Here is a 16895-nt window from a genome sequence, read left to right as displayed (position 1 = left end):
AATGGGAATACATGGACACAGGGAGGGGAATATCACACACTACGACCTGTCTGGTGGTGGGGGGCTAGGGGAAGGATAGCATTAGGAGAAATACTTAATGTAGATGACAGGTTGATGGGTGTAGCAAACCACTATGGCACATGTATACCTATGTAACAAACCTGCACATTCTGCACATGTATCCCAGAACTTAAAGTATAATAATTTTAAAAAAAGTGATTTGTTTTTAAACGTTAGTAAAGTGTCCATTTGAGACTCTCCTTTCTTCTAGAAGGATGCTCACAGACCTCCAATGACTACTACACTGGGAAAGTTTGGAATGCAGTGACTACAATGAATAACAATGTTTGATCTTCGTGACATAGTTACCTTGTACTTATCTTGTTGATTGCTAAGAAATCCAAGCATGTTTGAAGACCTGGGTTGCTTGAAACCTAAAACATCCATGCAAGGTGGAGGGGACTGACATATTCTTAGTTTCTTGGAAGAGAAAATAGAGGGAGATCTTCCAGCCTATTCTATGTGGCCTATACAATTTTCATAGATCTCATTTCCTTGGCCTTCCATTTCTAAAATCCTCACCCTAATTCCTCTCTTTTCTAGAACACCTGCATCTAAACAGGTATAATAAGATGGTAAATATACTCGTTGGTGATACTGGAAGCTAGTGCCCCGAAATGGAGCAGTGAGCCTTAAGCATCCCACTCTGTAAAATGAAAGCATGGCTTTCCTCTTCAGGATTGTTAAAATGAGGTAAAGTTAGTCCTACAGCCAACACTCATCCATACCCTCTCCAGTCTAAAGAAAAGACTGAAATTTGAAAAGATTGCCTCAACTCAATGGAATTTGTGAAAATGTGGAGTAATTGTGCCTTTAGGGGAGGAAAAACTTCATTTTTTCCTCTCCCCTCCCCTCCTAATGGGGCCCACTCCCCACCCAAGTCAAACTAGGGAGTATTCTGCAAGGACCACTTGCAGAGACCACGCATGCCTAAAAGACAAGAACCTGGCACCCCCTTTGCCCTGTTGGATACCTGTTGGAGCAGTGGACTTGCCAATCTTCAATCTGTCTGTGTGAGCAAAGGAAAAAGAAAGAAATAGAACAATGGCTGGGTGGAAAAAGAAGCTTGTAATGGGGCCACCGGTACTCTCACTCCGTGGTGGGTGAGGATCATGAGTTGTCAATGGGCCACATGGAAATGAGAGTCAGCCAGTATTGAGCTTGTCTTGCCAGTGCCCTCCCTCCCACCTGCAAGAAATCTAGCCAGCAGGGGAGAAGTACCATAGCAATAAGGTATTTTGGAAAGTATTACCTGGGGCAGAAGGGGAATAGATATTTGGAGGAAGTCAAGTCAAAAAGGTTCTCCCACATAAGAGAATTATGCAGTGAGAAGCCTCAGGGACCTCTGGAAGCACTGAACTAGCAGGGAAGAAGCATCAACTGTAGCTGCAAAATAAAAGTGCTTTTGTCACTTACCCATAATCCTCACTTTCAGATCCTGATCTTAGAGAACTTCAAAGCATTAGGAGGAAAAGGGAAGTGGTAATGAAGGAGAATCAAAAGGGCCTACGTCCCAGTGTGCAAGGCAGTTCTGCACTGGAGAGAGGAAATGCTTTGAATTGAATATAAAAATAAAATTTCAAGCTGGACTAACTGGGCTGGACATTTTAACAGCACCTGTGGGATCTGCCCTATATGCCATGAAGGATCTGGAAAGGAACAGCCAACAGCATTTGTTTGAAGACTGATAGAAGAAAAACAAAATCATTTTGTCTTGTGGTCCACCATGTACATGATTGTTCAAAAAACTATTTATGAGAGTTTCACACAGAATCCAACTTTTCTCAAAGACAGTTATTAAGGAGGAGCAGAGACCCATTTGACTGTCCTATGCTTTCCATATGGTTTCTTTTTGACTGCAGGCATGCCAGCCTGCATATATGTGCTTAGGTGACTGGTCATTTGTTCTAGACTAAGTTATCTGTCCCAAAGGACTTGTGAATGAAAGTTTCAACCCTAATGCAAAAAGTCATAGAAAGCATAAACTCATTTAAAAACATCTGAATCTGTAACTAAGTAAGGCAGTAGGGAAGGGAAAACTTGCATGGCAAAATGGAAATAAAAAGTCATGCAATTTGGTCGGTTGCGGTGGCTCACGCCTGTAATCCCAACACTTTGGGAGGCTGAGGTAGGAGGATCACTTGAGGTCAGGAGTTCGAGACCAGCCTGGCCAATATGCTGAAACCCGTCTCTTAAAAATACACAAATTAAGCCAGGTGCAGTGGCTTTCGCCTGTAATCCCAGCACTTTGGGAAGCTGAGGCGGGTGGATCACAAGGTCAGGAGATCGAGACCATCCTGGCTAACACAGTGAAACCCCATCTCTACTAAAAATACACAAAAAATTAACCAGGCATGGTGGCGGGCGCCTGTAGTCCCAGCTACTCGGGAGGCTGAGGCAGGAAGAGGCAGAGCTTGCAGTGAGTGGAGATCGCACCACTGCACTCCAGCCTGGGTGACAGAGCAAGACTCCTTCTCAATAAAAAAAAAAAAAAAAAAAAAAAGAGCATGGCATGATGGCGGGCGCCTGTAATCCCAGTTGCTCAAGAGGCTGAGGCAGGAGAATCGCTTGACTTGGGAGGTGGAGGCTGCAGGGAGCTGAGATCGGGCCATTGCACTCCAGCCTGGGTATCACAGGGAGACTGTCTCAAAAAAACCCAAAACAACAACAACAATAACAAAGTCACACAATTTAATCAGATTCCAATGAATGTTTTCTCCTCTCTTGAGTAGTACTAAATCAGTGACTCTCCGCATGTATCATATGCTAGAGATGAAATGTTCACTTTTTTCTTTTCTTTTTTGCTGGAAACTTGACAAAAACCTGTTTCTTGAGTCTTTCTGATGAGTTTTTGGAGGAATCCTGCTTAATAAATTCTCCTTTTGTGAAATTGAATTCTGCTGGCTACAAATGAGAATGCTGAGGGAAACACTATTACATTATCCAGTTTCATTGTCCTTAAAACACTGAAACTCTCTTTTTATTTATTTGTTTATATGCTATTTATTATCTGTCTCCATCCACTGAAATATAAGCTTCAAGAGAACAGAGACCTTTTCTATTTTGTTCAAGTCTTTGTGCTCAGCATTGGGAACTTTTTAAAAGCTGAATTAGGGGTCTGCCTTAGAGATTCAGCTTTGGAAAGACACTTTCCCTGTGGCTGGCACAGAGCAGTCTCCCAATTTATTTTGTGTATTTTTTATTGTTTTAGTGCATGATCTTTCATAAAATGTAGTAAGTGATGAGTGCCATCTGAGCATTGCCCAGAAGAAAGGGCTGCATGTTGATCAATTATAGACAGAAGCTTGAAAGGGGCAGCATTTGAGACAGGTCTTAAAGAATGGGTATGATCTGGGGTGGAAATAATGGGACAAGGTGTGACCAGTATATACTGTTGTGATCAGGAGCTACGCAGACTGGTAAAGCTATTTTTTTTTCAGCCTAATATGTCCTTCATGCTTGCCCCTTCATTTGTTTCCATTTCTTTATTCACTTATTTCATAAATGTGTTCTGAGCATTCCTTTGCTATATTTCATCCATGTGCTAGAACGGAAGACTACAAAGATACTGAAGCTGTGTACCTCCTTTATGTTGCTTTCAGACACTGGGGAACAGGTCAGGATACTTTCAACAGAAACTTTGTATAGTAATTCCTACAATAGAGGCTTGAAAAAAAAATACGGGAATTAGGGCATAAACACAGTGCAAGGGGAACACAGTTGAGGAATGGCCACCTTTGCTGTGTGAAAATGGGGAAGTCTCTTCCCAAAGCTGAGTCTCTAAGGAAGACCTCTAATTTTGCCTTTTTTTAAAAAGGGATCCAAACATATTCCCAGCAGAGGAAATAGCACATTTCCGCTCAAAGGTTTAGAGAAGTGTAAGTGTTTGGAGGTGACTTAAGGTGTTTAAGAGACATTTCTGGGATAACAGTGCTTGACTTTGATTAATTAGGTGTTAGAATCAGGGAGAGTGGAGGTTTCTAGGAGTCTTGAAGATACTGAGATTGGGAAGCTGATAAGCCCATTAAGTGAGATGTTTTCAAGCAAAAGGTCTTACATTTTAGTGAAATGCAAAGCTGGAATCCTCTCTGATGATTTTAGTGATCTTCTGAGTTGCAACCCTTTAAATAAGCCATTCTATGACTCTCTTGTGCTTCTGAGATAATAACCATTATTATATTAATTCTGGCATTACATAAATAGCTCCTTCTCTGGGGGTGAAACGAGTTATTTTCTACAACTCAGTAACACTCCCTATCAGTTTTCAGCTCTCTCCAGTCCCTCAATTCTGGCATTTCTTCCCTCAGTTCTGGTATTTCTCCCCTCTCCTAATAACATTGATTTTCCTGCTTTAAAGGCTTTTAATCTGAAATGAACGGCTTTAAGATCCCTTTGATTAAGAAGGCCAAGCTGGCCTATGGTTTCATGCCTGAGAAAGGAAGTACAGTTATCATGTGTAAAGATAAGGTGGCCATAGTCTGTCCACCCCAGGAAGCACTGAGGTCAAGGAGACCTGCCACTCTTGCTGAATGTGGCACAGACTCTGTTTACAGTATAGAAATGGTGGATCATATTCACCTGCCAGGGGCTGGATTCTAAAGTTTGGAGTGGGGAGAATAACTCTCTGTTCCAGTGTCCCAGTGCTTCATGTCAAAGCAGACCTAAGCTCCTGATGTAATAACAATTGTTACGTTTCTCAGCACAGCAGCCAGAATGATTTTGTTGTTGTTGTTGTTATTTTTTATCATGCCGTTGTGCAATCTCAGCTCACTGCAACCTCCGCCTCCCTGGTTCAAGTGATTCTCCTGCCTCAGCTTCCCAAGTAGCTGGGACTACAGGCAAGTGCCACCATGCCCAGCTAATTTTTGTATTTTTAGTAGAGACGAGGTTTCAACGTGTTAGCCAGGATGGTCTCGATCTCCTGACCTCGTGATCTGACCACTTTGGCCTTCCAAAGTGCTGGGATTACAGGCGTGAGCCACCATGCCCGGCCCATAATGATTCTTTAAATATAACTTGGATCAGGCTACTTGTTTGTTCAAAACACTTCAGTGGATCTCCATTTCGTTCATGGTAAAAGCTTAAGTTCTGATGATGACCTACAAGACCCAGCAGGATCTGGCCCTTATCACTTCCCTGACCCTCAGCCCCCTCCACTCTCTTTCTTTACTCAGGCCACACTGGACGTTTCTTGTTTCCCAAATTCCCTCCTGTCCTTCTGCTTTTTCTGGAGTACCTCTCTCAGATGATGACCTGACCATTTCCCATACTTTTTCCAAATTCTTGCTTGGGTGTCCTCTTCTCAGTGAAAATAAGTTTGACCACTCTATTTCAAATTCCAAGCTGTCTCCCAATCCATTTCAGTTACCCCTTACCTGTTATATTTTTCCTTTTCTCCCTTCCTTCCTTCTTTCCTTCCTCCCTCCCTCGCTCCCTCTCTCTCTCTTTCCTTCTTCTTTTTCTTTTTCTTCCTTGTCTCTCTTTCCTTCCTTCCTTCTTTCTCTTTCTTCTTTTCTTTCTTTTCTTCCTTGTCTCCCTTCCTTCTTTCTTTTTTCTTTTTCTTTCTTCCTTTCTTTTCTTTCTTGCTTTTCTTTCTTTCTTTCTTCCTTTCCTTTCTTTCTTTCTTTTCTTTTTCTTCCTTGTCTCTCTTCCTTCCTTCTTTTTCTTTTTCTTTTTTCTTTTCTTCCTTGTCTCTCTTCCTTCCTTCTTTCTTTTTCTTTTTCTTTTTTCTTTTTCTTTCTTCCTTTCTTTCTTTCTTCCTTTCTTTCTTTCTCTCTTTCTTTCTTTTTGAGATGGGGTTTCCCTCTTGTTGCCCAGGCTGGAGTGCAATGGTGCAGTCTCAGCTCACTGTAACCTCTGCCTCACGAGTTCAAGTGATTCTCCTGCCTCAGCCTCCCAAGTAGCTGGGGTTACAGGCAAGCACTGCTATGCCCAGCTAATTTTGTATTTTTAGCAGAGATGGGATTTCACCATGCTGGTCAGGCTGGTCACGAACTCCTGACTTCAAGTAATCCACCTGCCTCAGCCTCCCAAAATGCTGGAATTACAAGCGAGAGCCACTTGGCCCTGTTCTATTTTTCTTTCATTTCATAGCAACCATGACCTTTTAAAAAAATTGAGATAATTCTTATACCAGAAAATCACCTCTTTGATGTATACCATTCAGTGGTTTTTTAGGATATTCATAAAGTTGTGACGATCATCACCACTGTCTAATTCCAGAATATTTTCATCATCCCCCAAAGAATCTCTGAACCCATTAGCACTCCCTCTCCAACGCTTCCTTTGCTTGGCTCCTGAAAACCACTGATTTACTTTCTGTCTTTATGGATCTGACTATTCTGTACATTTTATATAAGTTGAATCACAACATCTGTGGCATTTTGTGCCTGCCTTCTTTCTTAACATAACATCTTCAAGTTTCATCCAGGTTGTAGGATATATCCAGGTTGTATGGATATATTACATTTTGTACATCCATTCATCAGTGGATGAACATTCCAGTTTTTTCTACTTTTTGACTAATATGAATAATGTTGTTATGAATAAATCGTGAGAAATTTTTATGTGGCGATATGTTTTCGATCTTTTGGGTATATGCCTAGGAGTGGACATTGCTGTATCACATAGTAACTCCACATTGAACTTTCTGAGGAACTGCCAAAATATTTTCTAAAGTGGCTGCCCCATTTTACATTCCCACCAGCGATGTAAGAGGGTTTTGATTTCTCCACATCCTCGCCAGAACTTGTTATTTTCTCTTTGATATCACCATTATAATGGATGTAAAGTAATATCTCATTGTGATTTATGGTATTTTATATTCTATATAATTTACTTATTGACTATATTTATCTGTCTCTCCCTGCTGGAATGAAAGTTTATAAGGGGAAGAATCTTGGTCGCTTTTGTTCACTGACGTTTCCTAGCAATTAAAAGAGAGTCAGCCGGGCAGGGTGGCTCATGCCTGTAATCCCAGCACTTTGGGAGGCTGAGGCGGGCAGATCACCTGAGGTCAGGAGTTTGAGATCAGCCTGACCAAGATGGTGAAACTCCGTCTCTACTAAAAATACAAAAATTAGCTAGGCGTGGTGGCAGGCACCTGTTATCCCAGCTACTCGGCAAGCTGAGGCAGAGAATTGCTTGAACCCAGGAGGCAGAGGTTGCAGTGAGCCGAGATTGTGCCACTGCACTCCAGCCTGGGTGACAGAGTGAGACTCCTTCTCAAAAAAAAAAAAAAAAAGAGTGTCTGCACATATCTGGCACATACTATGGACTGAATGTGTCCTTCAAAAATTCCTGTGCTGAAACCCCAATCCTCAGTGTGACATATATGGAGATAGAGTCTTTGGGGGTAATGAGGTCATGAGAGTGGAGGCCTTATGGTGGAATTAGTGCACTCATGAGAAGAGACACCAAGGAGATTGTTTTCTCTCTCTCTCCACCATGTGAATATTACAGCAAGAAGGCAGCCATCTGCAAACCAGGAAGAGAGCTCTAACCAGAAACTGAATTGGCTGATACACTGATCTTTGACTTCTCAGCTTCCAAAATGGTCAAGGAATAAGTCTCTATTGTATAAGTTACTCAGTCCATGGTATTTTTATAGTGACACCTTGAACTAAGACAGCACACGATAATTAGTTGAATAAATTGAAGTAAACATAGAAAACAGTAAATACTGTTGTGTTTTTATTCCATGCTACTGTTTTACACCATAGTAAACCATAGTAACTCACTCAATCTTCCCCACAACTTTATGGGGCAGACGCTGTTAGTTTCCTCATTTTCAAGTGAGGAAACTGAGTATCATAGAGATTAAGTAGTTTGTCCAAGATTATGTAGCAAGTAGTTCACGGAACTGTAATTTGTACTCAGGAAAATTTGCCCCCAAAATTTGTGCTCTTAACCACTGTTCTTTTGGGTCACCTATACATACAAGCATTCATTATAAGTACATGCATAAACATATCTGCACACCTAGCAGGCTAGACTAGGACAACAGGCAATGCCAGGGCAGCTAGCTTAAAGGAATTTTAGCATTAGCTACTCAATGTGTGTAGAACCAGCCCTCTCCAATAACACAGGGCCAGTATTAAGTTCCAGAAGCACCACTCCTCCCCCAACTCTCTCTCACCATATGTTTTCTGCTTGGTACCTCTAATCATCTTTCTTGATAGTAAACTCAACCAAGATATCTCTAGTTTATCAGAGATATTCTAATGAGAATCGACCCCATACAGAAGAGGATACAATCTTGATAATTTTTTTTTTTATTGGAGATGGAGTCTCGCTGTGTCGCCCAGGCTGGAGTGCAGTGGTGTGATCTCGGCTCACTGCAAGCTCCGCCTCCCGGGTTCACGCCATTCTCCTGCCTCAGCCTCCCGAGTGGCTGGGACTACAGGCGCCGCCACCACACCAGGCTAATTTTTTTTTTTGTATTTTTAGTAGAGACGGGGTTTCACCGTGTTAGCCAGGATGGTCTCAATCTCCTGACCTCGTGATCCGCCCGCCTGGGCCTTCCAAAGTGCTGGGATTACAGGCGTGAGTCACTGCACCCGGCCTTGATCATTTTTTTTTAAAAAAAGGCTCTGTTCTCCTACACACGTGTCCAGCCTTCCCAAGAGCCTTTCAGCCTTTTATCTCAACTAATGTGGGCATGTGAGGTATCAGGACTCTCTCTGCTGCTGTCTTAGTCTGTTTGGGATGCCATAACCAAATACCATGGACTGGATAGCTTACAAACAATAATGCTTTATTTCCCGCAGTTCTGGAGGCTGAGAAGTCCAAGATCAAAGTGCCAACAGATTCTGTGTCTGGTGAAGGTTCATTTCCTGAAGATAGTACCTTTTTCCTTCATCTTACAGTGGAAGGGGTGAGCAGGCTCAATCAGCCTCTTTCATAAGGACACTAATCTCATTTACAAAGGATCTAATTACCTTCCAAATGCCCCACCTCTTAATCCCCTTGAGAATTAAGGTTTCAACCTAAGAATTGTAGGAGAACACAAAATTGAAGATCAGGGCAACTACTATAGCTAGGATATGAAGCCAAGCTTGCTAACCTGCCCCCCAAAACCTCATATTACTTTCCTTCAAAACAAACACAAAGGCCGATTACTGTTTTACATTTATGTGGTATGACAAAAATGGGCCACTCAAATTGGTATTTTGCCAAACAAAAATCTCCTCTATCAGTGTAAATGAAAAAGACTGCTTGGTAAATTTTTTTTTTTTGTCAGTTTTGATGATAACAATAATCACATTTGGCATTTCTCAGCACCTGTAACACTTCTTTTTTGTTTGTTTGTTTGTTTGTTTTTTGAGATTGAATTTTGCTCTTGTTGCCCAGGCTGGAGTGCAATAGTGCGATCTTGGCTCATTGCAACCTCTGCCTCCCAGGTTCAAGTGATTCTCCCGCCTCAGCCTCCCAAGTAGCTGGGATTACAGGCACGTACCACCATGCCCGGTTAATTTTTCATTGTATTTTTAGTACAGACGGGATTTCACCATGTCAGCCAGGCTGGTCTCAATGAGATACTGTAAAACAGTATGTTATAAATCGGGGGTGGGGGGGAAGCAAATATAAAACATAAAGTAGAGTCAGGGTCAAAGCGAATATGCAAATGCTTGTCATAAAGTCCTTCATATCTGCTGTGAGGGTAAGACATAGAGTTGAATATGAATGTTCTCAGTCACTGTAAAATGAATTCCTGGCAAGTTTAATTATTTGAAGTTATTATTTGAATTAATACATTGATACCTGGACAATAAAATAAAAGCAAATCTGTTGCTAAGGAGAAATACAATTATTCCCATGGTATAATAGCATAACATTCTGAGCAACATCCTTTACATAGATAAAGCAGTTGGTTTCTTGGACCTGTTTATGACCATGTTACTCACGTAGGCAAATGTCCTAATCAGAGTGCAAATAAGCAAGAACTATATAGGATGACACCATGACGGTCCAGTTTTATGGCCACATGACAGTGAGAGCTTCAGGATACAAATAATTCACTCTCTTTGACTTAATTTTTTATTTTAAATGCATGCATTTTTAATATTTAGTTGTATTCTGTGTGATCTCAGTCCTTTATAATTTGTCGACATTTGTTTCATGGTCCAGCATATGGTCTGTTTTGGTGAATGTTCAATGTCCACTTGAAAAGTTAATATACCATGATCAGGTGGAGCTTACGCCAGGGATGCAAGGATGGCTCAACATACATGAATCAATAAACATGATACATCATATAAATAGAGTTAAGGACAAAAACCATATGATCATCTCAATAGATGCAGAAAGAGCATTTAATAAATTTCAGCATCTATTCATGATAAAAATCCTCAACAAGACATAGAAACAATATACTTCAACGTAATAAAGTCCATATATGACAAACCCACAGCCAACATTGTTCTTAATGGGGAAAAATGGAACAGGACAAGGATGCCCACTTTCACCATTTTTATTGAGCACAGTGCTGGAAGTCCTCACTAGAGCAATCAGGAAAAAGGAATAAATAAAAGGCATCCTTTTATCGAAAAAGAAATTGAAAACAAAGAGGTCAAATTATCCCTGTTTGCTGGTGATAGGATCTTATATCTAGAAAACCCTAAAAACTCCACCAAAAAATTCTTAGATTTGATGAATGAATAGGAAAGCTTCAGGATGCAAAATTCAGATGCAGAAATCAGTAGCATTTCCTTTTTTTTAACTTTTATTTTAAGTTCAAGGGTATAAGTGAAGGTTTATTACATAGGTAAACTTGTGTCATGAGGGTTTGTTGTATGAATTATTTCATCACCCAGGTATTAAGCCTAGTACCCCTTAGTTATTCTTCCTAATCCTCTCCCTCCTTACACTCTCCACCCTCCAAAAGAGAAGTGTTGTCGAGTGTGTGTTGTTCCCCTCTATGTATCCATGTGTTCTCATCATTTAGCTCCCACTTATAAGTGAGAACACGTGGTATTTGGTTTTCTGTTCCTGTGTTAGTTTGCTAAGGATAATGGCAAGACCTAAAGACAGAAATACTATTCAACCCAGCAATCCCATTACTGGGAATACATGCAAAGGGATATAAATCATTCTATTATGAAGACACATGCATGTGTATGTTTATTGCAGCACTATTCACAATAGCAAAGACATGGAATCAACCTAGATACCCATCAATGATAGACTGGATAAAGAAAATGTGGTACGTATACACCATGGAGTACTATGCAGTCATAAAAATGAATGAGATCCTGTCCTTTGCAGCGACATGAATGGAGCTGGAGGTCATTAACAGTAGCATTTCTATACATCAGTAATAATCTAGCTGAGGAGCAAATCAAGAAGGCAATCCCATTTACAATATCTACAAGAAAATACCTAAAAATATATTTAACCAAGGAGGTGAAAGATCTCTATGAGGAGAACTACAAAACACTGATTAAAGAAATCATAGACACAAACAAATGGCAAAACATTCCATGCTCATGCGTTAGAAGAATCAATATTGTTAAAATGACCATACTGCTCAAAACAATCTATAGATTCAATGTAATCTCTATCAAGTTACCAACATCATCTTTCATAGAATTAGGAACAAAATCCCAGAATTCATATGGAACCAAAAAAGAGCCCAAATAGCCAAAATAATCCTAAGCAAAAAGAACAAAGCTGGAGGCATCACACTACCTGACTTCAAATTATACTACAAGGCTATAGTAACTAAAACAGCATGGTACTGGTATAAAACTAGACATATAGATTAACAGAACAGAATAGAGACCCAAGAAGTAAAGCCACATACGTACAATTAATTGCTCTTTGACAAAGTCAAAAAAATATACACTGAGGAAATGATACCCTTTCCAATAAATAGTGCTGGGAAAATTGAATAGCCATATGGAGAAGAATGAAACTGGACTCACAACTCTCACCATATACAAAAATTAACTTAAGATGCAGTAAAGACCTAAATGTAAGACCTGAAACTATAAAAATCCTAAAAGAAAACCTAGAAAAAACTCTTCTGAACATTGGCTTAGGCAAATAATTTATGACTAAGTTCTCAAAAGCAAATGGAACAAAGACAAAAGTAGATAAATGGGACTTAATTAAACTAAAAATCTTCTGCATAGCAAAATAAACAGTCAACAAAGTAAACAGTTAACCTACAGCATGGGGAAAAGTATTTTCAAACTATGTATCCAACAAAGGACTAATATCTAGAATCTATAAGGAGCTCAAACAACTCAATAAGAAAAAAGAAAAAAAAAAAACTCAACAAACAACGCTATTAAAAATTAAGCAAAGGACACAAAGAAACATTTTTAAAAAGAAGACCTACAAGCGGCTGACAAATATATTAAAAAATGCTCAACATCACGATCATCAGATAAATGCAAATTAAAACCACAATGAGATAGTGAGATACCATCTCACACCAGTCAGAATGGCTATTATCAGAAAGTCAAAAAACAATATGTTGGCAAAGATGTGGAGAAAAGGAAATATTTATACACTGTTGGTGGGAATGTAACTTAGTATGACCTTTATGGAAAACAACATGGAAATATTCAAAGAACTAAAAGTCTAAATATCATTCAATTCAGCAATCCCACTACTGGGTATATACCCGAAGAGGAACAAATCATTATATCAAAAAGAGACTGGTACTAGTGTGTTATCACAGCACTATTCACAATAACAAAGGTATGGAATTAACCTAAGTGTCCTTCTACAGAGGGTTGGATGAAGACAATAGTCTATATATATATGTATCTCACATTCCATGTAGTATAGTATTATATATACATACGTGTGTGTGTGTTTCATGGTGTATATATATACTACAAAAGTTTGGAGGGTGGGAGGGAGGTGAGGATTGAAAAATCACCTACTGGGTACAATATTCACTATTCTGGTGAATATTCCAAAAATTCTAAAAATTCTAGTTTTAGTCCGGTAGCAGAGTGAGACTGTCTCAGATACATGCATTTTATGTCAAAGCTTGCAGATGTCTTAAAAGTATCTTTCAAAGAACAAAGACTCTTAATCTTTATACAATTGAATTCGTTAGTATTTTTCTCTTAATACCTCGTACTTGTTATATTTTTTAAAATGATTTTCCTAATCAATGTCTTTCTCCTTTTCCGCCCTGCCACTGCACCGCTCTGGAGGTTGTATATTTTTGCTTTTACATTTAGATTTGTCATCCACTTCAAACTATTTTTTGTGTGCATGTGTGGTTTGAGCTGAGGGTCAATGTCAATGTTTTATATACATACAAATTTTCTCTTTTTGTTGCTCAGCCTTTTGTTGAAGATCATTTGATCACATTTTAGTGGGTCTGTTTCTGGACTCTATTATGTGGCATTGATCCATATGTCTGTTTATATACCAATTCCATACTTAATTGATTGCTACAGAGTTGTAGTCAATTTTGATGTCAGTTCTACCACTGCTATTTTTTAACTGCTTTGCTATTCTCAGCCTTTTATATTTACATAACAATTTTAGTATTAGATTATCAGTGTCTCTGAAAAGTCTTTTGGGCTTTTGATTGAGAGTGCATTGGTTATATAAATTCATTTGAGGAGAATTGACATCTTTACAAAATTGAGACTTCAATTTTAAAAATATTGTACATCTCTTCATTTATTCAGAACTTCATTTATTTAGAACTACTGTTCTCTCAACAGTACTCTTTATTTATAGTATTACACTTCTTTTATTAAATAATCCTAAATAAATTTATGTTTATGTTTTGGTGCTAGTATAAATGAAATTAATTTTTAATTGCGTTTACCATTTTTTATTTCTAGAAGATAATACAATTGAATTTTATTAACCTTATATTCTGCAAATTTAATAAATTCACTTTTTAACTCTAGTAATTGTTTTTATAATTTTTTTGAAGTTTTTATATAAACAATCACCTTTTCTGTAAATGAAGACAGTTTTCCTTCCTTTCAAACATTTGTGCTTTTTGTTTTATTTTACGTATCTTTGCCTTACTGTACTTCTGGAACCTCTTATACAAAGTTGAATATAAGTTAAAAGAGCAGGTATCCTTGCTTTGTTTCCACTCTTGTGGGAAATTATTTAATCTTTCACCATTAATTATGTTGGCAGGGGGATTTTTGTAGCTATTCTTTAACAGATTTCTTCTCTTACTATTTTTCTGAGTTTTGTTTCCATGAAAGTGTATGGCATTTTGTCAAATTCTTTTCTCTGTATCTGTTGAAATAATCAAAAGTGCTTTAATTCTGTTAATATATCAAATTAATTCATTAATTTTCAAATGTTAATCTAACATGGAATTTCTGGGAAAACCACATCATGGGGAATTATCCGTTTTATACATTATGCTAGTATGTTGTATATATGTATTTTTTGCATTACGCTAGTATTGTGTAGTTCATTTTGCTAGTTAAGAACTTTTGAGTGTAAAGCCATGAGGCATAGTGGCCTGTAATTATCTTTTCTCTTCTTTTTTCATCCTTTCTCACTCTCCTCCCGCTTTTCCTCCTCTTCTTCTTTCTACTTTTTTTATTACTCCTTCTTATTCTTCAGTTCCTCTCTCCCTCTCTCTTCCTCATCCCTTTGCTCTTTTCATTTATAATATCCTTATTAGTATTTACTATTATTGCTATGGTGATCTCAAAGTTGAATGAAGTAACTGTTCCCTCTTCCCTATTTTGTGAAAAATTTTATTTAAGGTGAATTTTCTTCTTCATTTGCCGTCTGATATAATTTATCAGTGAAGCAATCTAGGCATGATGTTTTCTTCATAAAAATAATTTTTAACTACATATTTTATTTTTAATAGATATATGTTTGCTTAGAATTTGTTTGATCTTGCATTGTTTTAGCTAATTACTTTTAAAAATACATTTCCCCATTTCATCTAACTTATTAAATTGAATGCCATAAAGTTGCTCATGATATTTGCTTCATACCCTTTTGAAGTCTGCAGCATCTCTAGTGATAACCCTGCTTTCTTTCCTGTATATGTGTTCCTTCTCTTTTATTGCCCAGTTTAGCTAGGAATTTATCAATTTTATTGATCTCTTCAAAGATACAATTTTTGGCTTTATTATTTTTCTCCATTGTTTCTCTCTTTTTTAGTTTGTTGGTATCTGTTTTTATCCTTACTGTTTTGTTTTTTTTTTTTTAATTTACTTTGGGTTTATTTTGCTTTTCTTTTTCTGGTTTATAAAGGTGGTCTGTTAAGAAATTAATTTTAGGCCGGGCGCAGTGGCTCACGCCTGTAATCCCAGCACTTTGGGAGACCGAGGCGGGAGGATCATGAGGTCAGGAGATCGAGACCATCCTGGCTAACACAGTGAAACCCGTCTCTACTAAAACTACAGAAAAATTAGCCGGGTGTGGTGGTGGCCACCTGTAGTCCCAGCTACTCGGGAGGCTGAGGCAGGAGAATGGCGTGAACCCGGGAGGTGGAGCTTGCAGTGAGTCGAGATGGCGCCACTGCACTCCAGCTTGGGCAACAGAGCGACACTCTGTCTCAAAAACAAAAAAAAAAAAAAAAAAAAAAGAATTAATTTTAGGCATTACTTCTTTTTTAATAGAAGTGTAGAGTGTCATAAATGTTTCTTTAAGCATTGCCTTAGCTGTATCATATAGATTTTGATATATATGCATTTTCATTCAATTTAAAACAGTTTTCTAGTTTCTTTTTTGATTTTTTCTTTGACCCATACATTATTTTAAATCTATAATTTAATGTCAAATATTTATGGTTTTCTTAGTTACCCTTTTGTTACTTGTGTCTAATTTAATTCTGCTGATGTCAGATAAGTATTCTGGGTAATTTCAATCTTTTAATTTATTAAGATTTATTTTATGACCCAAAATAAAGCCAATATTGATAAATATAATATAAAATCTTAAAATTAATATGTATTCTGCAATTGTTGGGTCAAGTTTTCTACAGATACCAGTTAGTTCAGAGTAGTTCATAATGTTCAGATCATTTCTCTGCTTACTATTTTACCAGTTGCTGAGTGAGGAATGCCCAAATGTCTAATTATGGAGTTGTCAACTTACGCCTTTTGGAGACGTATAGTTATTATATTTAGGAGCATCTGTTTGAAAGAAGGGTATTTTCCTATACTAAAAGTAACCAATTTAAATCTTGATTGAGATATGACAGTTCTGATAACTTGATATAGACACATACTACACCACTTCCCGATAAACGCTTGAACAAAGATTTTAAAAAAGAAATCGTTGGTTAATTTATTCCTTTAATGTATTATCCCCTTAGCAAGCTGAAAAAACTTGGGCAACTTTAGGCCGTTGACAGGGTAGTTAAAATATCGGAGCAATGAGTTGTCTAGAGATTTCGCCTTGCCGCTTTTTTTCCGCGACCTGCCTCAACCTCCCCCTGGAACCCTGGGTGCCTGTCCTTGTCCCCCGGGAGACTTCTTGCCGCTTTGGGGTGTCCCCGCGGGAAGAGACACACACCCTGGGTGAGAGTCAGGGACTCCACAACGCCCCCCCCCCCCCCACCCCACACACACCGGGTCGGGCGCGGCGTTTACCGGGAAAGCACTGACAGTACATCCCAGGATAATGAACATATTCCGCCAGCTTACCATTCTGGCTGTGCTGTATCCTCCCTCACCGCCAGGAACCGCAGCAGCGAGGCGAGCCAGCTCAAGCTCCAGCCTCCAGCATGCGCGGCGACTGCCTCCCCCTTCTTCTCCTACTAAACCAGGAACAGAGCAGCTACAGGTGCCGATGCAGAAAAACCTGTAATCGCTAGCCTCTCCACTTGGCATCCCTTATATATAAGGTTAATGCAAATGTAGTTC

Source organism: Trachypithecus francoisi, unplaced genomic scaffold (genome assembly GCF_009764315.1).
Source record: "Trachypithecus francoisi isolate TF-2019V2 unplaced genomic scaffold, Tfra_2.0 Lachesis_group14, whole genome shotgun sequence".
NCBI lineage: Eukaryota > Metazoa > Chordata > Mammalia > Primates > Cercopithecidae > Trachypithecus > Trachypithecus francoisi.
The sequence above is the reverse complement of the archived record's forward strand: the minus strand, read 5'-3'. Positions refer to the sequence as shown.